Source organism: Coregonus lavaretus (assembly GCF_964263955.1).
Source record: "Coregonus lavaretus genome assembly, chromosome: 38".
Lineage (NCBI taxonomy): Eukaryota > Metazoa > Chordata > Actinopteri > Salmoniformes > Salmonidae > Coregonus > Coregonus lavaretus.
The window spans coordinates 17,686,477-17,711,870 of NC_140025.1; positions in this window are offsets into that span (position 1 = coordinate 17,686,477).

Here is a 25,394-nt window from a genome sequence, read left to right on the forward strand (position 1 = left end):
GCACCTTTTGTGTCGATCAAAATAGACTCTTAGGTTGCTGGCTCTCGGCGAACAAGAGAGCTTAATGGACTATTTAAATGACTGGAGGTTTGGGAGGAAAACACAGACAGGATAAAAATGGCTGTCATGTGCTCAAGCTAAAGAAAAAACAAATCAATATTCTCTTTAAATAGAGCATGAAGGTAAAATCCAATTACACATAATGCTTCTGAAAGTCAAAATAACACTTTGTCTTACTTCCTTGTGCTTCTCCTTTGCCACATGTGACAGCAGGCATGACAAATGGTCCGGAGCTTTGATTTGATATAAAACAGGGGAAAAGGGGAAAGTAATGTGCTTTCTAAGAGATTGCGTTCTACTTTCTTTCCCCTAGCCTAGCTGCTAGCTAGCAGCATATTAAGCTAGCAGGGTTTTCCTGAGGGCTTGAACGCAGCCTGCCACGCGGTTAACCATTGTGGCTGGGACCGCGGATTCTCCCTGTGGTGAATGATGAACGGAGTCAGGCGCAGGAGTAAAATAACCGGATGCAGATGTATTCCTTCCAGACATACAATGCGCCTACAACGGCAATCGAAACAGGTACAGGGGAAACAATCCTCCCTGACCAAACACAGTCTCAGAAAATGCAATAAATGTAATGACACAGGGGAAAATCAACCCTGGCAAAATAAATGAGAGTACCTCAACCGAGCTACTCTCCTCCCTCATAGAACAATCACTCACAAAGACAAGGGGGCAGAGGGAACACATATACACAGACTAATTAGGGGATGAGCACAAGGTGTGTGTGATTGACAAGACAAGACAAGTGGAGTGATGAGAATGGGAGCGGCAATAGCTAGTAAGCCGGTGACGACGAACACTGAAACCTGCCCGAACAAGGAGGGGAGGCAGCCTCGACGGAAGTCGTGACAGTCCCGGGTTTGTGGCTGTCTAGATCCCTGCTGTTTGTTGTTTTCAATCTTCCCTGTGACCTGCCCTGTCTGGAACTGCGGGGAGTAACAGCGTAACCTACGTTGCTAGCTTCTACCATGACAAAGACCGTTGTCGAGGACAGTGGCGTCTCTCTATCACACGTGAAGGATCTTTTAAACAAAAAAAAAGAGTTCTACAAGAAGTTGTTACAACAACAAGGAAATAGCTTCAAGTGCTTTGTCCAAACACTGGTGGATTCCACTAATAAAAGAATGGACAACCTGACCAGAGAAGTCCAGGACCTAAAGAACAGTTTGTAGTTCTCCCAGGGTCAGCTCATTGAGTTGAAACAGCAGAACGGCAAGATTACAGCAACCTGTAAGTCATTGAAAGAGGACATCTGTTCTGTGTGTGAACAATCAAGGCATAACAACATGGTTGTGGACAGAATTGCAGAATCTCCACATGAGACCTGGACGGAGTCTGAGTACAAAGTGAGGGAAATGATCTCTGAGAAATTGAAGATGGACCACAGGAAGATTGAGATGGAGCGCGCCCACAGGACTGGAAAACCCACCACCGGCCCAGGTGACAGGCCCATGCCGAAAGTGGTCAAGTTCCTGAGGTTCAAGGACAAGGTAGCTGTTCTGAAAAGAGCCAAGAACTTGAGAGGAACATCTTTCTCAAAGAGGACTATCCTGAAGCTGTGCGCCAGAAGAGGAAATAACTTATCCCAGCCATGAAAGCTGCCAGAGCACGTGGGGAATTGCTTACATCCGCTATGACAGCCTTATTGTCCACCCTCCCTCCCAGAAGCCTGGAAGGGATGATGGAGCCAGGCCTATGGGTTCGTAGCTTCAACCCCGCAGCATACACACACACACACACACACACACACACACACACACACACACACACACACACACACCAATTGATTAATGGACTGTTGAATGTATATTTTTTTATCATGCTTTGTTTATCATGCTTTGTTTTGCTTTTCAGTATTATGTCCATCTCTGATTAGCTACCCAGGAAAGGGCTGAAAATAGCCCATATTAATATATGTAGCCTTAGAAATAAGGTTCATGAAATCAATAACTTGCTAACATCAGATAACATTCATATATTAGCCATTTCTGCGACTCACTTAGATCATTAATTTGATGATACAGCAGTAGCAATACAAGAATATCACATCTATAGAAGAGACAGAAATGCTTATGGGGAGGTGTTTCTGTATATATTCAGAGCCATATCCCTGTAATGCTTAGAGAAGATCTTATGTCAAGTGTTATTGAAGTGTTGTGGTTGTAGGTTCACTTGCCACATCTAAAGCCTTTTCTTTTGGGGTGTTGCTATAGGCCACCAAGTGCGAACAGTCAGTATCTAAATAATATGTGTGAAATGCTTGATAGTGTATGTGATGTAAACAGAGAGGTCTACTTTCTTGGGGACATGAATATTGACTGGTCCACTCAAGAGGAAGCTTCTCACTGTAACCAGTGCCTGTAATCTGGTTCAGGATATTAATCCACCTACCAGGGTGTTTACAAACACTACAGGAACAAGATCATCCACATGTATCGATCACATTTTTACTAATACCGTAGAACTTTGTTCTAAAGCTGTATCCGTACACATTGGATGCAGTGATCACAATATAGTGGCTACATCCAGGACAGCTGGGCCTAAAATAGTGTTTAAGAGATCATACAAAAGATTTTGCTGTGACTCATATGTGGTAATGTAAAAAATATTTGTTGGTCTGATGTGATTAATAAGGAGCATCCAGACTCTGCACTTTATGAATTTATGAAATTGCTTCTTCCAATGATAGATAAACATGCATGTTGGCCTACCGAGTGGCGCAGTGGTCTAAGGCACTGCATCGCAGTGCTAGCTGTGCCACTAGAGATCCTGGTTTGAGTCCAGGCTCTGTCGCAGCAGGCCACGACTGGGAGACCCATGGGGAAGCGCACAATTGGCCCAGCATTGTCCAGGTTAGGGGAGGGTTTGGCTGGCAGGGATGTTCTTGTCCTATCGTGCACTAGCGACTCCTGTGGCGGGCCGGGCGCAGTGCACGCTGACTCGGTCGCCAAGGGTGTACAGTGTTTCCTCCAACACATTGGTGCGGCTGGCTTCCGGGTTAAGCGGGCATTGTGTCAAGAAGCAGTGCGGCTGGGTTGGGTTGTGTTTTGGAGGACGCACGGCTCTCGACCTTCGCCTCTTACGTGTCCGTACGGGAGTTGCAGCGATGGGACAAGACTGTAACTACCAATTGGGGTAAAACAATAAATAAAAAAACATGCACCTGTTAGGAATCTGACTGTTAGAGCTGTTAAGGCTCCATGGATTGATGATTAATTGAAAAACTGCATGGTTGAAAGAGATGGGGCAAAAAGAGTGGCTAATAAGTCTGGCTGCACATCTGACTGGTTGATTTACTGCAAATTGAGAAATTATGTGACTAAACCCAACAAAAAGAAGAAGAAACTGTATTATTAAGCCAAGATCAATGATATAAAGAATGATGGAGAAAAACTTTGGAGTACTTTAAATGAAACAAATTCAACTCCATCTTTCATCGAATCAGATGGCTTATTCATCACAAAACCATTTGATGTTTCCAATTATTTTAATGATTACTTCATTGGCAAAGTGGGCAAACTTAGGCAGGAATTGCCAACAATTAACAGTGAGCCATTGTATTCATGTAAAAAGTATTGTTATCGATCAATAATGACAAACCTCCTGGCATAGACAACTTAGATGGAAAGCTACTGAGGATGGCAGCTGATTTTATAGCCACTCCTATATGTCATATCTTTAATCTGAGCCTAGAGGAAAGTCTTTGTTCTCAGGCCTGGAGGGAAGCCAAAGTAATTCCGCTACCCAAGAATGGTAAAGTGGCCTTTACTGGTTCTAACAGCAGACCTATAAGCTTGCTGCCAGCTCTTAGCAAACTGTTAGAAAAAATGTTTTTTGACCAAATACAATGCTATTTATCTGTAAACAAATTAACAACAGACTTTCAGCAAGCATATAGGGAAGGGCACTCAACATGTACTTCACTGACACAAATAACTGATGATTGGTTGAAAGAAATTGTGGGAGCTGTACTGTTAGATTGACCATAACCTGATATTGTTATGGCTTTTCAACCTCTGCCATATCGTGGATTCAGAGCTATCTATCTAATAGAACTCAAAGAGTTTTCTTTAATGGAAGCTTCTCTAATGTCAAACATGTAAAGTGTGGTGTACCACAGGGCAGCTCTCTAGGCCCTTTACTATTTTCTATTGTTACCAATGACCTGCCACTGGCATTAAACAAAGCATGTGTGTCCATGTATGCTGACGATTCAACCAGATACTCATCAGCAACCACAGCTAATGAAGTCACTGGCTGTTGAACAAGTTCAGGAGACTAAATTACTTGGCGTTACCTTAGATTGTAAACTATCATGGTCAAAACATATAGATTCAATGGTTGTAAAGATGGGGAGAGGTCTGTCCGTAATAAAGAGATGTTCTGCTTTTTTGACACCACACTCCAAAAAGCAAGTTCTGCAGGTTCCAGTTTTGTTTAATCTTGATTATTTTCCAGTTGTGTGGTCCAGTGCTGCAAGGAAAGACCTAGTTAAGCTGCAGCTGGCTCAAAACAGAGCGGCACGTCTTGCTCTTCATTGTAATCATAGGGTTGATATAAATACTATGCATGCCAGTCTCTCTTAGCTAAGAGTTGAGGAGAGACTAATTGCATCACTTCTTTTATAAGAAACATTATTGAAAATCCCAAATAGTTTGCATAGTCAACTTACACACAGCTCTAACACACACACTTACCCCACCAGACATGCCAACAGGGTTCTTTTCACGGTCCCCAAATCCAGAAAAAATTCAAGAAAGCGTACAGTATTATATAGAGCCATTATTGCATGGAACTCCGTTCCATCTCATATTGCTCAAATAAACAGCAAACCTGGTTTCAAAAAACAGATAAAGCAACACCTCACGGCACAACGCCTCTCCCCTATTTGACCTAGATAGTTTGTGTGTATGTATTTATATGCAGGCTACGTGTGCCTTTTGAAAATATTTATGTAGTTATGTCCTTGAGCTGTTCTTGTCTATTAATGTTCTGTATTATGTCATGTTTCATGTTTTGTGTGGACCCCAGGAAGAGTAGCTTCTGCTTGTGCAACAGCTAATGGGGATCCTAATAAAATTCCAAATACCAAATACCATTGGATCTTCTAGAACAGGGGTATTCAACTCTTACCCTACCTGGTCCCGAGCCTGCTTGTTTTCTGTTCCACCTGATAATGAATTGCACCTACCTGGTGTCCCAGGTCTAAATCAGTCCCTGATTAGAGGGGAACAATGAAAAAAGCAGTAGAACTGGCTTTGAGGTCCAGAGTTGAAATTGAGGGTTCTAGAAGATAAAAGTGAACTTTGAGGAAACCTAAAAGCTGCTCTTATCTTGAGGATAAACATCAAATCTCATCAACCCAAGTTTAACTGTGGGCTGATTTAACCAAGTTTAGGTTTAAATGTAAAGGGTCAATCTGTAGTTCAAACAAAGCAGCCACCCCGCCACTGATTAGGTAAGCACAATGATGTGGCTGGAGAAATGTAAGCACTCTCTAATTCATAGACAGAGCTATGGATGTAAGGACTGACCATCCATGAGATAAAATTATAGTTTGAATCATGTTTTGAGGCTATACATTGTTTCTTTACAATTACATTGTTTTACGAACAATTGAGTAAAGAAAGCTTATATTTTGGGTTCTAATAGGGGACAGTTTAATTAAACATTTATATTCAGTTATATTCTTTAAGAATAAATAGGTATGTCATTCTTTGTCATTAACTCAAAAAATTGATTTAATAATATGCCATTTAGCAGACGCTTTTATCCAAAGCGACTTACAGTCATGTGTGCATACATTTTTACATATGGGTGGTCCTGGGGATCGAACCCACTACCCTGGCGTTACAAGCGCCATGCTCTACCAATTGAGCTACAGAGGACCACAGAGGACCGCAGATTGCAGCTTTAAGTTTAAGTTCAGAAACAGGTGTTCAAAATCACGCTATCGTATTCATGATATCGTCCTGTCAAGCTTACAGTGCATTGATTAAATATCTATGGTCAAATTATGCATTCATATCCATGGTCCTCTGTAGCTCAACTGGTAGAGCACGGCGCTTGTAACGCCAAGGTAGTGGGTTCGATCCCCGGGACCACCCAAAATGTGTAGAATTGCAGGAAATTAGCTTTAAAACTGCAATAAACAAAAAATCTAACCTATGGCAAAATATGTAGAACTGCAGGAAACTGTAACACTGACATTTCTTCTCTCTGCCATGTTGTGACTTTGGCTATGGATATTCAAGATAATTTACTGAATAATTACTGGAATAATTAATTGTTCTAATTGATCCTGCCATTCAGGACCTCTAAAAATGGTAAAAGACTCCAACCAGCCTAGTCATAGACTGTTCTCTCTGCTACCGCACGGCAAGCGGTACCGGAGCGCCAAGTCTAGGTCCAAAAGACTTCTTAACAGCTTCTACCCCCAAGCCAAAAGACTCCTGAACAGTTGGTTTTCCAATCCAAATTAATCTGAGGGTCACCATTAAGGGTTTTGCTCTAGAGAGACCCCTTGAAATAGCTCTATCAGTAGTTATCATTAACCATTATACCATGCATCCTATATCAACAGTCTTAATCAACAGTCAATTTACTATATTCTCATTCTGAATGGTCATCGAGCTCTCAGACTTCAAGAATCCAATCGCTCGTTAAGGACTTCAATGCAACAACCAAGTTTTATTGCTAGTCTAACATAGATTGAAAATGAGGTAGCTAGGTACAGTTGTCTTAATAGACACAAGATGCATCACCGCCTGGTATGGCAACTGGTCGGCCTCCGACCGCAAGGCACTGCAGAGGGTAGTGAGTACGGCCCAGTACATCACTGGGGCCAAGCTTTCTGCCATCCAGGACCTCTATACCAGGCGGTGTCAGAGGAAGGCCCTAAAATGTTTCAAAGACTCCAACCAGCCTAGTCATAGACTGTTCTCTCTGCTACCGCACGGCAAGCAGTACCGGAGCGCCAAGTCTAGGTCCAAAAGGCTTCTTAACAGCTTCTACCCCAAGCCATAAGACTCCTGAACAGCTACTCATGGCTACCCAGACTATTTGCATTGCCCCCAAAAGGCTAGGGTCGGCCCTGCATGCATGGCACACAGTGCACATTAATCAACATTCCTGTAAAAGTGCTGTTTTTTGCCTCAATTTTTGGACCGCAGTCCCAGGGCAGGTTATTAAAAGGACAATACAGACACACAATGAGCACATACAGAGCAACACATGACAAGCAACCCTTACCACACAGACAGAGAGAGAAATAACACAAAACACAAGCAAACAAAGTTACAGAAAAATAACGAGCAATGTTTATTGTTGTTTGATTGTTCTTTAGCCATGTCTTTAGGTTACTTGTGAAAGCGCGGTAGGCTTGAAAACTATTACAGACTACAAAAGGAAGCACAGCCGCGAGCTGCCCAGTGACACAAGCCTACCAGACGAGCTAAACCACTTCTATGCTCGCTTCGAGAAAATAAACACTGAAGCATGCATGAAAGCACTAGCTGTTCCGGATAACTATGTGATCAAGCTCTCCGTAGCCAATGTGAGTAAGACTTTTAAGCAGGTCAACATTCACAAGGCCGCGGGGCCAGACGGATTACCAGGACGTGTACTCCGAGCATGTGCTGACCAACTGGCAAGTGTCTTCACTGACATTTTCAACATGTCCCTGACTGAGTCTGTAATACAAACATGTTTCAAGCAGACCACCATAGTCCCCGTGCCCAAGGACACTAAGATAACCTGCCTAAATGACTACCGACCCATAGCACTGACGTCTGTAGCCATGAAGTGCTTTGAAAGGCTGGTCATAGCTCACATCAACACCATTATCCCAGAAACCCTAGACCCACTCCAATTTGCATACCGCCCCAACAGATCCACAGATGATGCAATCTCTATTGCTCTCCACACTGCCCTTTCCCACCTGGACAAGAGGAACACCTACGTGAAAATGCTATTCATTGACTACAGCTCAGCGTTCAACTCCATAGTGCCCTCAAAACTCATCACTAAGCTAAGGATCCTGGGACTAAACACCTCCCTCTGCAACTGGATCCTGGACTTCCTGATGGGCCGCCCCCAGGTGGTAAGGGTAGGTAACAACACATCTGCCACGCTGATCCTCAACACGGGGCCCCTCAGGGGTGCGTGCTTAGTCCCCTCCTGTACTCCCTGTTCACCCATGACTGCATGGCCAGGCACGACTCCAACACCATCATTAAGTTTGCCGACAACACAACAGTGGTAGGCCTGATCACCGACAATGATGAGACAGCCTATAGGGAGGAGGTCAGAGACCTGGCCGTGTGGTGCCAGGATAACAATCTCTCCCTCAACGTGACCAAGACAAAGGAGATGATTGTGGACTACAGGGAAAAAAAGAGGACTGAGCACGCCCCCATTCTCATCGACGGGGCTGTAGTCCACAATCATCTCCTATCATGGTCCTAACACACCAAGACAGTCGTGAAGAGGGTCACGACAAAGCCTATTCCCCCTCAGGAGACTGAAAAGATTTGGCATGGGTACTCAGATCCTCAAAAAGTTATACAGCTGCTACATCTAGAGCATCCTGACTGGTTGCATCACCGCCTGGTATGGCAACTGCTCGGCCTCCGACCGCAAGGCACAACAGAGGAAAGTGCGTATGGCCCAGTACATCACTGGGGCCAAGCTTCCTGCCATCCAGGACCTCTATACCAGGCGGTGTCAGAGGAAAGCCCTCAAAATTGTCAAAGACTCCACCCACTGTTCTCTCTGCTACCGCACAGCAAGCGGTACCGGAGCGCCAAGTCTAGGTCCAAAAGGCTTCTCAACAGCTTCTACCTGCAAGCCATAAGATTCCTGAACAGCTAATCATGGCTACCCGGACTATTTGCATTGCCCCCACCCCATCTTTTTACGCTGCTGCTACTCTGTTAATTATTTATGCATAGTCACTTTAACTCTACCCACATGTACATATTACCTCAACTACCTCAATTAGCCGGTGCCCCCGCACATTGACTCTGCACCGGTACCCCCCTGTTATTATTTTATTTTACTTCTGCTCTTTTTTTCTCAACACTTTTTTGTTGTTGTTGTTTTATTTTACTTTTTTATAAAAGAAAATTATGCATTGTTGGTTAAGGGCTGTAAGGAAGCATTTCACGGTAATGTCTACACCTGTTGTATTCGGCGCATGTGGCAAATACAATTAGATTTGATTTGATTAAAAAGCCTCCCTGGTCGTTGTGGTTGAATCTGTGTTTGAAATTCACTGCTCGACTGAGGGACCTTACAGATAAGTGTATGTGTGGGGCACTTCAAAAATCATGTTAAACACTATTATTGCACACAGAGTGAATCCATGCAAATGTTTACTCCTGAACGTATTTAGGCTTGTCATAACAAAGGCGTTGAATACTTATTGACTAAAGACATTTCAGCTTTTCATTTGTAATTAATTTGCTAACATCTTGAACGACATAATTCCACTTTGACATGATGGGGTATTGTGTCAGTGACAACATTCAGGCTGTAACAAGGTACTGTAACCATTCTATGACCTGCTACTGCATAAAGAACATATAGTACCACAATTAAGTACTATTCATTCTTTACATTATGCATTTTCTATTCCCCTGCCTGTGTAATAAATGGCCTTCTCTCCACTGTGCTTTGCTTTTCACTAATTGATCAGAATGTGTCAGTGCACTGGCACGCAGTACTCTCATGAGGCATAATTTGAGCAGAAAGTGTGAGATCAAGGTAACATATGAGTTGGAAATTGCTATGTGCCGTATTATCGATGAGATAGCGGAATACTTATTCTCAGGATTTCATAACCATGTCCTCAAAAATGTTAAAGCCTCCTATTCACTCTGCATAATTCCCTGTATATTCTGTACATTACTATATGCAATAAATTCAGTCCTGTTTCTGTGTACAATTTTGTTTCCCCATTAGTGGCAAGTGTGCATTACTGTGCTGTTTTCCGAAATTACATGTTGTTGGGTTGTGTTAAAAAAACACACACATTAGAGATACAGTTCTGAATGTTTTAACAATCCAGGACAAAGTGTACCTTTCTTCCCAGGGAATTATTTGCTATACAAAGACATGCATTAATGTCAGCATTGGTGGAGAGTGCAGAGGTCACGGTTTTCTAAGCCAGAACCCAGAAGCAGACCAGGACAAGGTGAGTTGAACGAAGGTGAGAATTTATTAACAGATTCAAAAAACGATGCAGAATAATCCAGGGGACAGAGCGGGCGGCGGAGATGAGTTGGTGGAGGTGAAGTGGCAGATCCAATGATGGCTCGGCAGCCGCCGACAACCAGGCAGGGGTTGGGTGAAGGTTCCGGGAGAATGACTGTAGATAGAAACAAACGGAGGTAAGTACACGGCAAGCCAACAAGGTGCAAAACAACAAAACTAACGCTAGTAACTCAGAGGCTGATACGCTGACAAACATACTGTTCATGGCTAACGATCCGGCAGGGAATGGATGTCAGGTCAGAGCTTATGAAGGGTGATGATCAAGACCAGGTGTGCAGATCGCTGATGAGATGCAGGTGCGGGTAATCGGGAGATCTCCCGCCTAGCAACGTCGCCCGCAACCAGGCAGGGAGCGTTCAAGAACCTTCAGGAAACAGGAGATTCAGAGCAGAAAAACGGCACAGGCAGGAACAGACTCAGGACGCAGGGTTCATGACAGTAACCCCCTCCGACGAACGCCACCGGGCGGACTACCCGGAGCGCCAGGATGGAGGCGGTAGAAGTCACGAAGGAGGTCAGCATCAAGGATCTGACGCCGAGGAATCCAACTCCTCTCTTCAGGACCATACCCCTCTCAGTCCACGAGATACTGGAAACCCCGGCCCCGCCGTCTGGAATCCATAATGCGGCGCACCGTGTAGGCAGGACCACCTCCGATCATCCGAGGGGGAGGAGGGGGCAACAGAGGACTGAGGAGAACAGGCTTGAGGCAGGAGACATGAAAGGTGGGATGGACTCTGAACGTTCTAGGTAACTTGAGTCGAACCGCAACAGGATTGATCACTTTCTCCACCACAAACGGACCAATGAACTTCGGTGACAGTTTCTTAGACTCAGTCCGCAGAGGAAGATCCCATGTAGCCAACCAGACCCTATCTCCGATGGTATAGGTGGAGGCGGGAATCCGGCGACGATTCGCCTGGAGCTGATACCAGTCAGAAACTCTAAGGAGGGCCTTTCTGGCCCGATGCCAGGTCCGGTGGCAACGACGAATGTGGGCCTGAACAGAAGGCACTGAGAGATCCTTCTCCTGAGAAGGAAACAAGGGAGGTTGGTAGCCATACAGGCACTGGAAGGGATACATCCCAGTGGCATATGTAGGGAGAGTATTGTGGGCATACTCAACCCAAGGCAACTGAGAGACCCAGGAGGTGGGGTTGGAGGAGACAAGGCAGCGTAGCGTGGATTCCATCTTCTGGTTGGCTCTCTCCGCCTGACCATTAGATTGGGGGTGAAAACCAGATGTGAGACTGACTGTAGCTCCAATGGCCAAACAGAAAGACTTCCAGACAGCAGAGGTAAACTGAGGACCACGGTCGGAAACTATGTCACTGGGCAACCCTTGGACCCTGAAAACCTCCCTAACCAGGATCTCGGACGTCTCAGAGGCAGAGGGAAGCTTGGAAATGGGCACAAAGTGGGCGAACTTGCTGAATCTATCCACGGTAGTCAGAATGACCGTGTTCCCCTCAGAAGAGGGCAACCCAGTGACAAAGTTCAGGGCCAGATGCGACCATGGTCGCCGGGGAATAGGGAGGGGGTGAAGAAGTCCAGAGCTGGGCCGATTGGCACTCTTATTCTTCGCACACACTGGACAGGCAGCAACAAACCTCTGAGTATCTTCTCCCATGGCAGGCCACCAAAATCGTCTGCGAAGTAATGCCATCGTCCGAGCCACGCCAGGGTGACAAGCCATCTTGCTGGCGTGGGACCATTGGTGGACAGCAGAACAAACCGACTCAGGCACAAACAACCGACCGGGTGGACCGTTCCCGGGACCGGGCTGCGTCCGAAGGGCCGCCATAACCTCCTCAATCCTCCACATAACTGCTCCCACGACACAGTTCCGGGGAAGAATCGTCTCGGTCTTGGCCCCACTCTCCTCTGTCTTGGAGAACATCCGGGACAAGGCGTCCGCCTTGCCGTTCTTAGACCCAGGTCGGAACGTCAGGGAAAAATTAAAGCGTCCGAAAAACAAAGCCCACCTGGCCTAACGGGAGTTGAGACGTCTAGCCGATTGCACGTAAGCAAGATTCTTGTGGTCAGTCCAGACAATAAACGGTTGCTCCGCCCCCTCCAACCAGTGGCGCCACTCCTCCAAGGCAAGCTTCACCGCGAGAAGCTCCCGGTTACCCACATCGTAGTTCCTCTCCGCAGACGAAAGACGACGAGAGTAGTAGGCACAGGGATGGAGTTTACCGTCAGTGGAGCGTCGCTGGGACAGGATGGCGCCAACCCCCACATCAGACGCATCCACTTCAACGACGAACTGACGGCCCGTGTCAGGTTGAGAGAGAATCGGTGCGTTGGTGAATCGCCTCTTCAAATCCAGGAAAGCTCGGTCCGCCTCAGGATTCCAACTGAAGGTCCTGGTACTGGAAGTCAGGGCAGTTAAAGGAGCGGACACACGGCTGTAATCCCGGATGAATCTGCGATAGAAATTCGCAAACCCCAGAAACCTCTGGAGCTGCAATCTCGTACCGGGCTGGGCCCAATCCAGAACCGCCCTAACCTTCTCCTGGTCCATCCAAATCTCTCCCCTGGAGATGATATACCCGAGGAAGGATGTAGTGTGGGCGTGAAATTCACACTTCTCGGCCTTCACGAACAGGCGATTCTCCAACAATCGCTGCAGAACCTGCTTGACAGCTCCTTAGAGAAGATCAGGATGTCATCCAGGTAAACGAACACGAAAAGACCGATCATATCTCTCAGGACGTCATTCACCATACTCTGGAACACTGCTGGAGCATTGGTCAGTCCGAACGGCATCACCTGATACTCGAAATGGCCCATCAGTGTATTGAACCCAGTCAACCACTCGTCCCCCTCTCTGATCCGGACCAGATGATACGCATTGCGTAGGTCCAGCTTGGTGAACACAGTAGCACCCTGTAAGGAGTCGAAAGCAGAGCTCATCAAGGGCAGGGGATACTTGTTCTTGACTGTGATATCATTCAACCCCCGATAATCAATACACGGTCGAAGAGAGCCATCCTTCTTGCTCACAAAGAAGAATCCTGCCCCCAGGGGTGATGACGAGGGACGAATGAGACCAGCAGCTAGGGACTCCTTTATGTAGGTCTCCAAAGCTTCACGTTCGGGTCGGGAGATGCTGTATATCCGTCCCTTGGGATAGGCAGCTCCAGGGAACAGGTTTATGGCACAATCATATGGTCGGTGGGGAGGGAGTGACAGAGCCCTCTGCTTACTGAACACCTCCCCCAAATCGTGATATGTTTCGGGAACCAGGGACAAATCTGGGGGGTTAGCCTCAATGATCTGACTGGGTACAGAATGGGAACAGGCAGTCTTGAGGCAGTTAGCATGACACTCAATGCTCCAACTAGTTACCTTGCCAGTCACCCAATCGAACGTGGGGTTGTGTTCTTTCCGCCAGGGGTATCCAAGGACCAGAGGAACATGGGGAGAAGGCAGAATAATCCAGGGGACAGAGCGGGCGGCGGAGATGAGTTGGTGGAGGTGAAGTGGCAGATCCAATGATGGCTCGGCAGCCGCCGACAACCAGGCAGGGGTTGGGTGAAGGTTCCGGGAGAATGACTGTAGATAGAAACAAACGGAGGTAAGTACACGGCAAGCCAACAAGGTGCAAAACAACAAAACTAACGCTAGTAACTCAGAGGCTGATACGCTGACAAACATACTGTTCATGGCTAACGATCCAGCAGGGAATGGATGTCAGGTCAGAGCTTATGAAGGGTGATGATCAGGACCAGATGTGCAGATCGCTGATGAGATGCAGGTGCGGGTAATCGGGAGATCTCCCGCCTAGCAACGTTGCCCGGCAACCAGGCAGGGAGCATTCAAGAACCTTCAGGAAACAGGAGATTCAGAGCAGAAAAACGGCAACACAGGCAGGAACCGACTCAGGACGCAGGGTTCATGACAGCAGACCAGCCCTGTACTGACTGTTTATCAGGTACTGTAGACACGAAAACACAACATAGGCATTACGCAACAGGGAACATTACCATTTAACTAGTTGAGTACTGCATTATTGTCCAGAGTGCTTCTAGAGGGCTTCTAGGGTTAACATATTTGTCTGTGTAATTGAGGTGGTACGGTGAACCTCTCTCAGTTGATGAGGAGTCCAACTTTGACTGAGACTTGAAGATTAGAATTTTAGGCTTTAGCTTAGCTGGCTAACACAGTCTTGTCAGGTGCAGGAGACCTGGGATCAAACCCCAGTGGGTCACTATGCTGATTCCGATCAGTCAGGAAAAAGTAAATGCTCTTGTTAGCTACTGTAACCCTTTGATGTAATTCAATCACTTAGGTCTATAAACAAAACCCATTGATGCAGCATGTTGACCGAGGGCTAAGAGGTGGATAAGCAAATGATTAGGCCAAGCAGATGACCTGAACCTTCTTAAGTTGCTACATGATACAACAACATTGATTGGACAACATTAATGAGTGACTATAGCTTCTCCAGTTAGCAAACAATTCCCAATTTGAAAAGCATTTTACATTATCGTTGAATGTTCCTCGTGCAATGTCAAACTTCTGGCAGTCTATGTCAATCATTGTGAATATATGTCTGGCCTTACAAATCACATTGCCATGGCAACCTCAGTGAAGGTGACAAATTCCCTCCTTCTGTACGTGTATTCCGCTATGGAACAAAAATGATTGATGTCAACTGATGTCATGAGTAATTGTGATATTCAATTGTAATCTATCATTCTGTAAAAATGCATTTCTGTCCAGCAGATGTGATGAAAAATATGTCTATATAGTGAGTGTGATGGGAAATGTATGGATGTATGGGTGCGATGACCTGAGTCATTTGTTTACCCTTGTATTTGTGCTTCTGACACCTATTGTAGGCCAATGGCTTGATTCCAGGTGTGAGGGCATGCTCCAGGAGGCTGTCCTTATATGGACACCATACACAAGTCCCTTTAGTTGGTCTTGTTGACTAGATATCCTTAAAGGAGTAGTTCACTATTTTTAAACTTGATGTTAGATAGTTCCTCACCCTGAAAGTAGTCTATGGGCCAGGAGAAAGTCTAATCCATGGTTCAGTTTTCTTTAATCAGCCATTAGAAACTTCAGCTAACTTTAGCCACCCAAAGCTAAAAATCAATGGAAATGATGGTGGGGGTTCTAAGCTGACATATGGAGTTATTTTAAGATAGTCATACCATGGATAATTTAGCTATTTGATTTGGAATTTTAGGATACCTTTAGGTATAATTTTTTTTGAATATTTGAATATATATATATATATATATATATATATATATATATATATATATATAAGATTTGGCCTTTAGTACTATAGCCCATAGAAACACATTGAATAATACATTCATAAATGTCCAAATAAGACACTCAAAAAAAAAAAAAAAAAAGGAATAAGGTTTTGAAGTTTCTGTCCTATATCTAGGAGATATAAGTAAGCTCAGGAAATATATATATTATTTTACACATATTTAACCAAATGTTTTGGGCACAAAACTACCTCTATACTTCCATTCATTTTTTTAACCGGTACCGGTTACCTTAAAATGAGTCCTGTGACACTTGTGGGGGTCGTAGACCAAAACTGAGCAAAATTACCATTGTGTTTGTGAGTGTCTCATCTCTCCATATAGTGGTCATAATAGTTTGTAGACCAAACCGTTCAGATGCTACAGATGTTTTGTCATGGATGTCTCATGGTCTGACAAACACCGCTCTAGCTCTGCCACCTTTCACCGCAGATGCGGAAGTGCGACTTCTGCGGATGGGGTGGATTGAGACGCATCCAATGCTAAACCCCCCAGATATCTCTGTCTTAAACTGATGGATTTTGATGTGGATTTTTTTATTATGTTAATTAGATATACACATCGGTGTGTCAATACACTCTAGGGGGTTAAAGGTGATTTGGCCTTTAAACAAACATGCTCACACCCCCCGAAAAAAAAAAAAAAAAAAAAAAAAACATGCTCACTTGCTACTTCCCCCATCACATACATGGATTTGTAGCTAGCATTGGCTAAAGTACTTTTTATTTATTCTTTACCCCTTTTTCTCCCCAATTGGTATTTACAGTCTTGTCCCATCGCAGCAACTCACGTATGGGTCGAGAGCCATGCGTCCTCCGAAACACGACCCTGCCAAGCCACACTGCTTCCCGGAAGTCAGCCGCACCAATGTGTCGGAGGAAACACTGTCCAACTGGGGAACGAATTCAGCTTGCAGGCGCCCGGCCCACCACAATGAGTCGCTAGACCGCGATGGGACAAGGACATCCCGGCCAGCCAAACCCTCCCCTATCCCGGACGACGGTGGGCCAATTGTGTGCCACCTCATGGGTCACTGCCAGCTGTGACACAGGGTCACGGCCGGCTGTGACACAGCCTGGGATCGAACCCGGGGCTGCAGTAACGCCTCAAGCACTGCGATGCAGTGCCTTAGACCGCTGCACCACTCGGGAGGCCCAGCATTGGCTAAAGTTAACTGAGTTTATAATGGCTGTTTAAAGAAAACTGAACCATAGATTACAGTTTATCCAGGCGGTGAGGAACCATCTAACATCAAGTTGTAAAGAGTGAACTACTCCTTTAAGGACTTAATAATGCATTCACAACCCATACATACTGTATATCAAAGGTGATAATGTCACCCTATCAATGTGTTATGTATGGGTTATGAATATGTTCTCTGAAGTCTTATGTAGTTACGCTACAAATATAGTCCATAACGACCTGGGTAAACTTAAGGACATGCTCTGGTACTTTGGCGATTAGTAAGTATTTTTTTTAAACCTCCTGCTTTGGGCTGGATGTGTCAATGTGTAGTTCATAATAATCTATGATCAGAATTACTGTCTTACCTCAATTAGCCTCGATATCCTAGTTTGAAGCGATTGTTTTCTAGAAGCTGTGTGGTGCCATTTTCCCTACATTTACCCCACGTGTGCCAGCCCACTAGCAATTTGAGTTTCAGCCAATAAGCTTCAGCCACTTGCCGTTTGAGTGACAGCTAGCAAGAGGCACACACAGTAGAGCAAGAGAGAGAGAGAGCACTGATGTGGTGCACATAGCTGCATATTTGTGACGTAGTACACATTTTTCGGGGACCACTTTTGCAGAGGTTCTATCCCCACACTTAGTGATGGTAATGACTGAGGAAAGCATGCAGATCTAGTAATATAGATATTTGGGAGTCTAAAACGAACGAGTGAAATATAGCAGCTGTCTCTATCACTGCCCAGTGGGTTTCCTCTCATCTCAGATCTCTTGACTTCTTATCGCCATCTGAGAAACATGCACGCATACAGGCACGCACGCACACACACATTCAAAGGCTCAGACATAAAACACAGACACACCAACACCGACACACACACAGACACACACAACAGTTTTTAATTTTTTGTGTTCTTGATGTCTGATATCTTTAGCCATCCTGGAAAAAGGTTCATGTTCCACTCAGGCTGTGATAGGCATCTCCAAACGCTGGTTCTCTTTGTAATAGAGCCGTGTCTGTTTCTGTCATCCCTATCCAATACAACATCCTCTTCAACCACATATAGACCACAACAATAGCCCACAACAATCAATTTCTCATTCATTACCCATAAAGACACAGAGGTGATAACATGCATTTCACTCAAACATGTTTTTGAATTATTTTTCGAAAAATCATATTCTCAGAAGGAAGAATGAATCATCAGAAGTCAAACATGAAAATGTGCATTGTTATATCATCGTATTGGAGCAGACAAAAAAATATCTAAAAAGTCCCTTTTGCCCTTCATAAACCAAATGTGACAGAGGCTATGTATAAAGCAGTCGTATTATCACATTTTCGCTATAGCACATGTCTATTTCTCACTCTTTTCTATTACTTTGACAGGCCCGTCACGCTAAAGTAAATTAGCCCAGTTTAACCCCTTGACCCCTGGACTGTTCCTCAAAGTCACCTTTTCTTCTGGCGTGGTGCTATTAAGCATTTATTTTTCGGTGACAGGTGACTTCAAAGTCTAGTTGCACCTCGGTCCCATAAGGGCATAACAAATCCGTCCTGAGTTTGCCTGGTGAAAAATATGAGTCGGGATCACTTGGGAAAATGTTCAAGGACAAGTTTGACAGATACACAAGCATAATATTAACAGTAATAATGAGGTAATACATAGGCACACAAAGACACACAGAGACACAAGCCAAAAGTGCCAAGGCACAGAGTAAACAACCCTGTCCTGTTCTGAAAAGAGGATGCAGTGTTTAGCCTAAAAAACTAAGAGAATAACAACTAATTTACTTTCCTGGCATTTTGAAGATGTGAATTGTATGAATGGAATACAGCATGGCAATGAAAGAGACGAATGCTCACCATGGTGCAATGCAGGCCCAGTGTGTCTTGCGGCAAAAAGAGGCTGAAGCACCGCTTGAATGGAAACTTACTAGTCAGTATTCCATAAATCCTGAATCAGGTGTGTGTGTTTGTACGTGTGTGTGCATGTGTGTGTGTGTATACTCACTATCTGCTAAGTCCATTAGAGCAAAATACAGACAGGTAGGCAGAGATGATTGTCATTTCTACACAGGTAGATAGAAACAGGAGAGATACTTCACCCTCTAGGGATATACTTTACATTACCCTATAGGAAATCCCGTTTTTCTTTACACACAAAACCCCAGTAAGATTAAACCAAAAAATGTATTGTAATATTTCATCTTTGCTTTCATTTTTGTACATTCTGTCTGCCTTAGAGCCTAACACTATCAGTATACACAGTGGGAGTAACTCTTTCAAAGTTAAAGCCACTCTCCCTTCTCTCCTCCCAAAGCCTCCGCAAATGGGCCTTTTGATGAATTATGAAAGGAGCTCCTGCCTGATTCACAGGCGAGTACGCACGCCCGCCCGCACGCCCGACACTCGAACAATCCAATAAACACGCACACCAAACAGTGGACGTGTACAGGTTAAAATAGGCAGACAAACTAACATAATGGGGAACAGGTGCGCAACAACAGACAACAATCAAGTGAACATAGAAACATATAACATAGAGCAGCAGCAGATAGTACTCCGGTGATGACGAACACCGAAGCCTGCCCGAGCCAGAAGGAAGGGCAGTCTCGGCAGAATCCGTGACAGTACCCCCCCCCCCCCCCCCCCCCCCCTTGACGCGCGGCTCCAGCCGTGCGTCGACACCGGCCTCGGGGATGGCCAGGAGGACACGGCGCGGGGCGAGTGGGATCTCGCCTTCTGACGCCTGCTGTCCCGCTGCAGGCGTTCATGTGTAACGTCCCAGGTCTCCTGCGAGCGCCGAACCCACTCGTCCACCGCAGGTACCTCAATCTGGCTCTGATGCCACGGTGCCAGGGCCGGCTGATAACCTAACACACATTGGAATGGTGTGAGGTCAGTTGAGGAGTGGCGGTTGGAGTTTATAGCCATCTCTGCCCAGGGTAGGAAAACCGACCACTCCCCTCGCCGGTCCTGGCAATACGACCTCAGAAACCTACCCACCTCCTGGTTAATTCTCTCCACCTGCCCGTTACTCTCGGGGTGAAAACCTGAGGTAAGGCTAACCGAGATCCCCAACCATTCCATGAACGCCCTCCACACCCTTGAGGTGAACTGGGGACCCCGATCAGACATTATATCCTCAGGCACCCCGTAGTGCCGGAAGACGTGTGTAAACAGGGCCTCGGCAGTTTGTAGGGCCGTAGGGAGTCCGGACAGAGGAAGGAGGCGACAGGACTTAGAGAACCGATCCACAACGACCAGGATGGTTGTGTTCCCCCTTGAGGGAGGAAGATCAGTCATAAAATCTACCGATAGGTGGGACCACGGTTGCTGTGGAACGGGTAGGGATTGTAATTTCCCTCTAGGCAGGTGTCTAGGAGCCTTACACTGGGCGCACACCGAGCAGGAGGAAACATAAACCCTCACGTCCTTGCTAAGGTGGGCCACCTGTACTTCCCACTAAGACAGGTCACTGTCTGACCGATGCCAGGATGACCAGAGGAGGGTGACGTGTGAGCCCAATAGATCAAACGATCGCGGATCTCTAAAGGTATGTACTTACGACCCTCTGGACACTGGGGAGGAGAGGGTTCGTTATGTAACGCCCGCTCGATGTCCACGTCAACCTCCCACACCACCGGTGCCACCAGACACGACGCCGGAAGTATGGGAGTGGGCTCCACGGAACTCTCCTCCGTGTCATACAGTCGGGACAGAGCATCTGCCTTAGCATTCTGGGAGCCCGGCCTGTAAGAAAGGGTGAAAACAAAACTGGTTCGAAACATGGACCACCTTGCCTGGCGAGGGTTTAACTTATTCGCCGCTCGGATGTACTCCAGATTGCGGTGGTCAGTCAAAATGAGAAAAGGGTGTTTAGCCCCCTCAAGCCAATGTCTCCACGCCTTCAGGGCTTTGACCACCGACAACAACTCCCGGTCCCCCACATCATAGTTGCGCTCCGCTGGGCTGAGCTTCTTCGAAAAGAAAGCACAGGGGCAGAGCTTGGATGGCGTGCCCGAGCGCTGAGAAAGTACAGCGCCTATCCCAGCCTCGGACGCGTCCACCTCAACCGTGAAAGCCAAGGAGGGATCCAGATGAGCCAACACTGGAGCCGAGGTAAACAGCTCCTTCAGGCGACTAAAAGCCCTGTCCGCCTCAGCTGACCACCGCAGACGCACCGGTCCCCCCTTCAGCAACGAGGTAATGGGAGCAGCTACCTGACCAAAGCCCGGGATAAACCTCCGGTAATAGTTGGCAAACCCCAAGAAACGCTGCACCTCCTTTACCGTGGTTGGAGTCGCCCAATTACGCACGGCCGAAATGCGGTCACTCTCCATCTTCACCCCAGACGCGGACATGTGGTACACTAGGAAGGAGATGGACTCCTGAAAGAACAGGCATTTCTCTGCCTTACCATACAGGTCATGCTCTAACAGTCTTTCAAGCACTTTACGCACCAGGGACACATGCTCGGCCCTTGTAGTGGATTATATAAGTATGTCATCAATATACACCACTACCCCTTGTCCGTGCAGGTCCCTGAAAATATCATCCACAAATGATTGGAAGACTGATGGAGCATTCATTAACCTGTATGGCATGACAAGATACTCATAATGTCCAGAGGTGGTACTAAATGCCGTCTTCCACTCATCTCCCTCCCGGATATGCACTAGGTTGTACGTGCTCCTGAGATCCAGTTTTGTGAAGAAGCGTGCCCCGTGCAATGATTCCGTCTTACTAGCTATCAGGGGTAATGGATAGCTGTACTTGATGGTAATCTGATTTAAGCCACGGTAATTAATGCACGGGCGTAAACCACCATCCTTCTTCTTCACAAAAAATAAACTTCAGGAGACAGGTGAAATGGATGGCCGAATGTATCCCTGTCTCAGAGACTCGGTGACCGAATGTATATGTCTCCATAGCCGCCTTCTCCTCCTGAGACAAAGGATACACGTGACTCTGGGGAAGTGCAGCTCCTACCTAGAGATTTATCGCGCAATCCCCCGGACGATGAGGTGGTAATTTAGTCGGCCTCTTTTTACTGAAGACGATAGCCAAATCGGCATACTCGGCAGGAATGTGCATAGTGGAAACCTGGTTTGGACTCTCCACCGTCGTTGCCCCCAAGGAAACTCCTACACAACTCGCTGAACACTGACCGGACCATCCCTTAAGAGCCCTCTGTTGCCATGAAATCGTGGGGTCATGAATGTGGAACGGGTAGGGGTTGAAGTCCCAACACCACAGGATACGCAGGAGAATCAATCAGATAGAGGCTAATCCTCTCCTCATGACCCCCCTGCGTCCTGATCTGAAGTGGGCTGGTGACCTCCCTGATTATGCCTGACCCTAACGGGCGACTATCTAAAGCGTGCACAGGGAAAGGTTTATCAACAGACACAGTAGGAATCCCTAAACCACAAGCATACTGGCGATCAATAAAAATCCCAGCCGCGCCTGAATCTACTAGCGCCTTATGCTGGGAATGGGGGGAAACTTCCGAAAAAACAATATCTATACACAAATTAGCAACAGGAGGCTCTGGGTGAGTCGGGTGCCTACTCACCTGAGATGGTCGACCAGTGCCCTGCCTGCTGCCTCGACTTCCTGGGGACCCTCCCCAGCACCGACCAGCAGTGTGTCCTCTGCGGCCACAGTTGGTGCAGGGGACAGTCCCTCTCCCCGTCTCCCTAACCGCAGCACCTCCGAGCTCCATGGGGGTAGACTCGGAGGTGCTGGCGAATGGAATGGACGGCCCCTGATCAGATCGTCCGCGGGCTGCCAACAGGTTCTCCAACCTGATGGACATGTCCACCAGTTGGTCCAGGGTGAGATCGGTGTCCCTGCAGGCCAGCTCCCGATGGACGTCCTCCCTTAAGCTGCAGCGATACTGGTCGATCAGGGCCCTCTCATTCCATCCCGCGCTGGCTGCTAAAGTTCTGAACTCCAGCGCGAACTACTGCGCGCTCCTCATCTCCTGTCTTAGGTGGAACAGACGTTCACCTGCCGCCCTCCCCTCTGGTGGATGATCGAATACCGCCCGGAAATCCTCGTAGTGGACAGTACTTGCGTCTATTCCTCCCCACTCGGCGTTGGCCCACTCCAGCACCTTCCCCGATAGACAGGAGATGAGGGCGGACACGCTCTCGTATCGCCAGGTGAATGGTGGCCAGGTACAGCTTGACCTGGAGGAGAAATCCTTGGCACCCGGCAGGTGTTCCGTCATATGCCCTCGGGAGCGAGAGCCGAATCCCACTGGACCCAGATGGCGAAGCGGTGACCAGTGTTGTAGGTGGTTGAGTGGTCTCTCCCATCGTTCCATTGTCTGGAATACTCGTTCCATGGTGACCCCGAGAGTCTGAATCATGATTTCCTGACGTTGGACTCGTTCCTCCATCGTCTCGGTTACTCCGGCTGCTCCTGCTGACTCCATAGTGGTGCGTGTTTCTGTCACGAATGTCGGTGGAATGCGGTAGGCCAGAGTCAAGCGCAGGACACAGAATGAGATGAAGAACCACTTTACTGAGTAGTAAAGAAATACAAGAAAACCCTCCAAACAACAAAGGAGGAGGAAAACCCGCACACAAAATGACACTCGAACAATCCAATAAACACGCACACCAAACAGTGGACGTGTACAGGTTAAAATAGGCAGACAAATTAACATAATGGGGAACAGGTGCGCAACAACAGACAACAATCAAGTGAACATAGAAACATATAACATAGAGCGGCAGCAGCTAGTACTCCGGTGACGACGAACGCCGAAGCCTGCCCGAGCCAGAAGGAAGGGCAGTCTCGGCAGAATCCGTGACAACCTCTTACAGTTTTTTTCAATTGTTTAAGCACAATTTTGAAAACAGGGCCCGGTTTGTCAAAACAATAGACACAATTAGCACAACCCTACACCAAAGTAGCACAACACTTCAGATCATTTGCAAAATGGAACACTTTTGTCAAAACTATACACGACTTCATAAAAACAATATTTTGTTACCTTACGAAACACACACATTTCATATGACTTCAATCTTTTTGAACCAGTTACACACTGCTGTTGCTAACCTAAAACACTTTTAGCAAGTCTAATTCTCAGTGATTAGAGTACTGTAAATGAAGTACACAGAGAAAGTGCAACTCTACAAACACAACACAAGACCAATGCTGCAGACTGAGGAAAATATCATTTATTTCTCTCCATATACCCAAATCAGTCAACATGTCAACATGGAGAATCACAACAAAACATGTCCCAGTTTTCATGCTACTACAGTAGTGTGGATAACACTGTTAGCTCAGCAAACAACAGACAAACGTAAAATACTGTATCCAGTACAGGTTACAATTACAGTAAATAACAACAACAACAAACATAAAAAATAATCTGAAAAAAACGGACTATTGTACAGAAAATACTACAGTAAACATACTATACATTATCTCTTCGCCTAGCTGGATCTGGCCAGAGAATTTCATCAACATCACAAGCAAAATCCTCATTAGCAAGACAACGCGGGAAGAACCGCCTTGAATGTCGAATCCATCCTTGCACAGCTGCGGCGTCGACTTGGTCACAAGCCTGAATGAGGGGTACCTGAGCCTGGGGCTGGAGATCGTAAACCTTCCACCGCCATACAGAGAAAAACTATTCGATAGGGTTTAGAAGCGGAGAGTATGGTGTAAGGTATAGTACTGTCAACTGTGGATGGTGTTGAAACCAGTTCTGGACCAAAGCAGAGCGGTGGAATGACACATTGTCCCAGATGACAGTGTATTGCATCTGGTGCATTTCATTACCTGCTGTGACGATGTGGTGCAATCGGTCCAAAAATGCGAGAATGTGAGGTGGGTTGTAAGGGCCCATTTTGGCATGACGGAGGAGAACCCCATGCTGTGAAATGGCAGCGCAAAGAGTGATGTTACCCCCACGTTGCCCTGGGACATTGATTATAGCCCTGTGGCCAATGATATTTCTGCCTCTCCTTCTTGCTTTTGTGAGGTTGAACCCTGCCTCATCAATATATATGAATTAATGCAGGATTTCCTCAGCATCCGTCTCCAAAACTCTCTGAAATACAGTGAAAGACAAGATTGTGTAGTTCAGGATAGGTCTAGTATACAGTCAATGTAAAAAAGTCATGTGTGCAGTATGCAACATCACAGTGCTAAAGTGAACAATACAAACCTCCACATACTCATGCCGCAGCCGTTTGACCCTCTCTGAATTCCGCTCAAAAGGCACTCAAAAAAAGTTGTTTCATTTGAACCTGATGTCTTTTCAGGATGCGTGCCAGTGTTGACTGAGAGACCTGATGGACATTATTGAAAATGGCATGGTTACTGATAATGTTGGCTTGTAGGTCTCTGAGCCTGATAGCATTATTGGCCGAAACCATGTTTATTATCTCTCTCTCTTGTTCTTGCGTGAATATGGGCCCCCTTCCTCCTTGTTGTTCCCGACCCTCAATCCTATGTAGAGAATAATACATTTAACTTACTGTACAATGTCACAGGAAGGGGTATCACAAGTGCTGATATGGTGCATACAATAAGCGGCT